The sequence below is a fragment of the Lolium perenne genome, chromosome 5, assembly GCF_019359855.2.
Source record: "Lolium perenne isolate Kyuss_39 chromosome 5, Kyuss_2.0, whole genome shotgun sequence".
Taxonomy (NCBI): Eukaryota; Viridiplantae; Streptophyta; class Magnoliopsida; order Poales; family Poaceae; genus Lolium; species Lolium perenne.
The window spans coordinates 223,023,031-223,029,736 of NC_067248.2; the positions used below are offsets into that span (position 1 = coordinate 223,023,031).

The 6,706-nt window shown below is 46.2% G+C and overlaps 1 long non-coding RNA gene across 2 annotated transcripts; it reads left to right on the top strand.

Annotated features, from left to right (window-relative positions):
• Positions 1-696: 696 nt before the first annotated feature.
• On the top strand, positions 697-4,132 carry LOC127302041 (uncharacterized). Of its 2 annotated transcripts, none has more exons than XR_007852598.2 (5): positions 697-2,059; positions 2,222-2,370; positions 2,472-2,559; positions 2,698-3,409; positions 3,509-4,132. It is a non-coding gene; the product is annotated as an uncharacterized lncRNA (long non-coding RNA). The 2 variants fall into 2 exon arrangements; XR_007852597.2 differs by having other exon boundaries at positions 2,222-2,359; positions 3,509-4,130.
• Positions 4,133-6,706: the final 2,574 nt, after the last annotated feature.

Here is a 6,706-nt window from a genome sequence, read left to right on the forward strand (position 1 = left end):
TACAGGGGCCGGTACATACCGGCTAGTCACATAGTCTGCTTTGTGATTGGTGAGGTTTTTGATATTTTGTCTAATATAAAACTAGTAACTGAAACATAAGCGAAACGTTTGTGCAACTAAACTGTCATGGATAACATTGTGAAATATTTTGGTAAAAAAGTGAAACTACTAACCTGCTGAATTCACTACCGCATGTTTTACAAAATAATCGTATTTCAATTATATTTCAGTTTTGTTTAGTAATTTTGTGAGAGAATTGAGTCAGCACATGGCTGATGTTACCGGCAACTGTAAAAGAAGGTTTTCGAATCACTGTTGTGTTGTCCTTATAGCAACACACCGGTTTAAAGCCAGCTGATCAGCGCCGAAACGTTCACAGTCACTAGCTCACTAGCTGGTACTTGTAGTGGGAGAAGAAAATTATGGGATATTTTCCACGGGTTGATTACCATGGACCGACTCCAACAAATGACGCATGGCCCTAGTCTTTACTATTAAATGGGAGTTGGTTGTTTGACACTCAACGCACTTTGGTGATCGTCATTGAAAGCATCCCATCCGTTGATTTGCATCCGATCTGACATACAGCTTCCGCAGGCAAAAAAGGCAAGATTAAAAATAGCATTGCGCAAACCCAACAATTCAAGGATTACACGTACACCTGAAAGGCTAATTAATGACCCGCACATAGCATAAGTCTCCCCCTCTTTCCACGGCCCGCACATAGTCATCTCCCTCATCAAGCAAGGAGTCCCACTATTCCCATCGTCGTAGCCCTGGAGCCCCATTGCTGCCGCCGCCCTGGAGTCCCACTGCCCACATGCCAGATCGGGAACTCCCAGCACGCCACCATCACGATTCCCTCCTCGGAGCACCCTACTGGCCGCCGAAGGCCCTGCGAAGGACAACTGGTGGCCGGAGCTCCCGTGACGCCTCGAAATCTGACCGCCGGATGGTCTTCCCCGCGCGACGCCCTGACGAGGTGCACAACTCCCGCCCTCTGCCGCTCTTCCCAGGAGTGGAGCGAATGTGAGGAGGAGGGTCCCTGCGACCAACTAGACGCTCGCTGCCGCGATGTCTTGACAAGAAAGGTAATCTTGACCCCTTTAGAATGTCCTCTGGATCAAAAAAATTATGGTGGGAATGTAAACATGAAAATCCATACGCCGTGTTCAGTTGTTATTTCCGCTCTGCTTTGTCAATTTGGTAATTGCACAACTATTTCGTTAATAATTCCAGTACAATATGTTCAGCGCAAGTACCTATATGCAATATGCAATGAGGTTTTTTTTCCCTTTGTTGAGCGATGGTAAATGGTTTAAGATGTTAGCTTGGATGGTGGTGAGCGTGCTTTGATACTCCTGGACAGATCAATCAGTGTCATCCCAACATTTTTCACTTCAGATATCCGCATCAGTTCCATGAGAACTAGAAATATGATGAATACATCCAATGGCACTATTTTTTGTGTGTAAATTCATTTAGGTCTGATGTGAATCAAATGCTACGAGGAGTTAAATAGATGCATGGAAAAAGTGAAGAAGAGTTGCAAGATTGGGTACTCCAAGAAATGTCCTTATGAATTGGCTATGGCGACAATGACTCAAGGGATGGACATGGATATCATGCCAAGTTGGAACTGTGGCCTGGTATTTCTTAGAGATGTACTCACTAAATTGCTTGATTGAAGATTGAATTTATTTCGTTGTACTCCACTATAGTTTTGTACCCTTTGCATAATTGCATTTATTTTAAATATTCGCAAAGATATAATTTTTAGGTTGCAGCATATAGTATCGGATCTCATGTCCATCATTTCCATATATAAATAGAGTTCTTATGTAAATGAATCAAATTCTTCGCATTGAGCTGGCCCTTGTCTTTGCTGACACTTGCTCACAAGCGGTGGGAAGAACGGCACTTCATCAGTATGGATGACGGCGGTCGCAGCTACGGCATCACCATCGGATGAGGGAAGCAGGAAGCCAGATGTTGCCGCATGCCAGTATTAATTCCGTGGACGATGCAGCTTCGTGCCATGCTCCTTTCTGGTAGACTGGTACCTCCTCAGCATCTACAACAAGCTGGTCCCTTTTCTTCTCTGGGATTGCAATTTTTCTTGTTTGATCCTAATCCATATTTCATTTGCTTGTAATTGATCGTGGATGCTGCACAAATTCTTAAACAGTACTCTTCCCTTACACCATCACTACTTTTGCAGAAAATTTTCGGAAGCTGGTTGGGGCAGATTTTTCAGTGTTGCATGACTCCACCTGAGTTGGAGCTATGGCATATAGAAAGCACCTTGTTACAATTATGAAGAGAAAGTGAAGGTAACCAGCATGAAGAGAAAGTGAAGGTAACCAGCATGTGGGTTAAGTAATCTTGACTTTTGGTTACTAATGTCATATTTTCTACCTTGATCTCTCATATATATCATTTCTTACTTAAATCGATATTCTACCTTGTAGTGATAAAAATGTCATATTTTCTACCATGAAGTTTTCCATCACATCAGATGTAAGGATTTGGCATCTGCGGTCTGGAACTTGATTATGGGTAGGTCTCTTTGGTACAAGCATTATCGATGTGCAATTACTTGGTTTATCTCGATCTATCACTTAGCTTGTTAGGCTGTTAGCTATTAATTTATTTTGCTTCTTAGAAAGGATACTTATTTGAAACTAACAATTTCAGTGCTTGAAGACCGATATCTGGATAGAGAATTATCAGGCCGGAGGACATAGAAGATTACCAGCAAACTGTGCCCACACGTGCTGGATTTTCCAGAAAATTATGTTTTGGACCAAAAGATAGTACTAAGCAGAGTTGGAACAATTCAAGTAGACACTTCGGAGTTTGGGAACCATAGTGATCTCGGTGCAAAAAGGACGGATGGTGTATGTTGTTCACATCACCAAGCTCCAGAAAATATATTTGGTAGCCGGCTGCTCTTCACATCACCAAGCCACTGCACAACACTGGTCGGTTGATCATCGCCATCATCAATTCGGTGCAGCACGACTTTCCTCTCCGGACGGTTTCTTGGGCCGGAGCACGCAGTTAGAGGTGAGCTAGAGCAGCCTGCAGCTAGAGGCTAGAGAGGGCTTCCCAAGTCGTAGCGCACTTCAGCTAGAGGCCGGCGAGGGCCTCTAGAGCCAGAGCACACTGAAGCTAGAGATCGGCCAAGAAATGTCCCTTGGCCGTGGCGCTGATTGGCATCAGGGATGTGCACATTCTATCCCCATCCTGCCGGACCATTGCAAGGTTGCAGGGCCATTACTAAGTTTCCTCATCTGTTCTTAATTATGGTCGAACTTCTGGGTAAATTATGTTCCATGCAAGTATCAGTTTCGGAGCTCAGCTTGAGCAACTCTTGATTTCTTAGGCTGCTTGCTTGATGCCTGATGTAAGTATGCTATCTTTTCTTATTATAGTTCTTCACATAGCTAAATTTTATGGTAGTTGAAATAACCCAAAAAAAAAATCTATTCTTCTTGTGGTGAAGTGATCAACTGGAACAAAGGTATGCAAAGGTTGCATATACAAAAATAAAATTTGGAACTTGGATGCTGGCAATGCTGAAGCCAATGATTGGTGTACCACCTCGCGAACTGCCTTCGGTGTCCTCATTGACATTGGACAAGATGCTGTTGGTTGGCAGCTTGGCTCTTATATAGAAAGATGCAATCACCACTCACCGCTGTCATTGTGGCAAAAATTCATCTCATTCGCTTGGCTCTTGTATATGCACGGGCATTTGCGGTGTCTATTGCAAGCAGGGGGTGCGGCGGCTACGGTGACGGTGGTGATCTAGAGGGGTGGAAGTCGGCTCGGGCGTGGGTAGGCGGTGAGGAAATCGGTGCGTCTGGCTGCCAGGCGGAGCCCACGCTCGTGTTCTGACGTGCCGTGACGCATCGGCGCGCCCGATTCGCGCCCTACGCGAAGAGGCCGGTACGGGGGTGTCACTGATTCTATTGGGTTCGAAAACTAGCCGACGTCTTTTGGTGTGCACCGGTGCGACCCAAAAACCACGCTAGCTCCCAAATCGCTATCGGGGCCGCTATGGGGGGCGCCGGTGCAGATGCTCTAAGGGTTGTGCTATATTTATGATACAAATATGAATGTGTATGAATGCTTGGATATTAAGCATACATAGGTGAAAAACTTAGTATTGGAACAATTTTATCTCTGCAAGTTCATATCTTTGTTACTTATGTGGTGTTCGGTCTTATTTTTGTGAAGAACAAAAACGTATTTATATCCTCATTATGTTGTGCAAAAGTACATTTTTTCATTGTAGAAATAAGGAAAAATATTTTTAAATGTTAATTGAGCTTGCAAGAGAGATGAGGTAAGTTATATATGAATATGCAAGGAAATAAATTTGCAAAACCGTGGCAACGCACGGGCATTCAACTAGTTGTATGTGTATGTCCCTCGGCCAGCGTCTTGGCAGTGTAGGTCTACATACATCGTCTCGGCAGTTTCTCATTGCCTAATCTCCGACGACACGGCGAGGGCCGGCCCATAAGGGAGGGCAGCGGGGCGACCGCCCTGGGCCCTCCAAAGGCAGGGGCCCCGGCCTAGGTAGGTAGTAATTCAGTAAAATGATTAGTCTTTCTCTTTTGATGTCACAAAGCTTTCTCGGAAGACTGAGGTATAGGTAGGGCTAAAAAAACAAAAAAAAAGAGTCAAATCGCACCATCTCTATAATAAGTAAATGCCTTTTTTTCTCCTGAGATGAGTTGATTTGTATTTTATACTATAATTTTTTTACTTATATATTAAATATGAAGTTCTTATAAATATGAAGTTCTTACTCTTTTTGTTCTTTGTAAAAATAGAACGCCAAGTATAATTTCCAGGCGTTCCCTATATGAACCTCTTCAAACAGGGCTTATTGCTAGTTCTCCTTTCTCGGTCCGAGAAGTGCATTGTTGAAACTGGATTGGAACGCCAACTAATTTGTTCCGACCTAGGATAATAGGCTCATGAGCTTGGTCTTACTTCTCAATCCCCTTGCCCCTCATTCTTTGAGAATCAGAAGGATCCTTTTCGAGTTTCCATTTCTTCATATTTATTAAAATAAAAAAGGTTGCATTTTTTTACAAATACGAAAGGAGATTTTATCCTTACCAACTAGATCTTGTTGCACCTGGTAACGTGACTCAATTGGTCTTAGTTAGTCTTCGGGACGGAGTGGAAGAAGGGCGGAGACTCTCGAACGAGGAAAATGATCCCTTCGAAAGAATTGACCTCCTCGAAATAGGCTTTCGCCCCGCTTTATAAATAAAGCAACCACATCCATACAAGGTTCGGATACAACACCACGATCACACCACACACAACAACAGTCTGCTGGGGCAACAGCATAACATGCCCAGAAGAACTAGAAAAGCGATACAACCCCATAGGAAAGGGCCACTCAGAGGCTGGACGACGTAGAAAGGCGACGGGCAGCCGCAAGAAGATCCTCCAACATGCCGTCCAGGCGCTCCCTGTCCCGCTGCCTACACAGCGGGTACCACTGCTGCAACAAAGCCAAGAAAGAGTATAAGGAGTTAGAAGCGCGTCGAGGTAAGATACGCTCGATGACCATCTTATTACGCACAGTCCACAGGGTCCAGGTCAAGGCCGCGAACACCAACCAGAAGAGGCGCCTCCTCCTACCGGTGTTGTTCGCATGGGCCTCAATGAACTCTCTGAGGGCTGAGGCCTGCCACTCAGGCCCCAGCGCCTCCTGGAGGAAGCTCCAGAGGAAACGGGCCGCGGGGCAAGAGAACATTATGTGGGTCGTCGTCTCTGGGACCGCACACAATGGACAAAGCCCGTCGCCCGGCCCTTGCCTCTTCGCCACCTCCACCCCAGAGGGAAGGCGATCCCTAAGCAACTGCCATAGTAAAAATCTTCGTCTTAAGCGGGATAGGCGCTTTAAAAAGAGGGGCCGTCCAGAGTAGCGGGGGGCCCCTAAACAAGGCCCTATAGGCCGTCCGCACGGAGAACGAACCGGATGGCGTCAAGCGCCAAGAGGGCAAATCTAGTCCTCCCGGCAGAACGTCCGGGAGGAGGTTCCGCAGTAGGGCCAGACTCAGGGCCTCTCCCTGGGTAAGACCGCGACGGAACATGATATCCCAGCCCCCCTGGGCGGCGTCGGCAACAAGAATAGGGGGGTTGGCGCAAATGGCGAAAAGGTCCGGGAAGTCAAGGCAAATGGGGCGAGCGCCCAACCACGGGTCAAGCCAGAACATGGTCCCTCTACCATCGCCTATGGAGAGGGATAGTCCCGCTCTAATCTCATGCTTAATGTCCTGGAGGGTGATGCGTGTAGTTGACACGTCCGTTGGGAACCCCAAGAGGAAGGTGTGATGCGCACAGCGGCAAGTTTCCCTCAGTAAGAAACCAAGGTTTAATCGAACCAGTAGGAGTCAAGAAGCACGTTGAAGGTTGATGGCGGCGGGATGTAGTGCGGCGCAACACCAGAGATTCCGGCGCCAACGTGGAACCTGCACAACACAACCAAAGTACTTTGCCCCAACGAAACAGTGAGGTTGTCAATCTCACCGGCTTGCTGTAACAAAGGATTAGATGTATAGTGTGGATGATGATTGTTTGCAGAAAAACAGTAGAACAAGTATTGCAGTAGATTGTATGCGATGTAAAGAATAGGACCGGGGTCCACAGTTCACTAGAGGTGTCTCTCCCA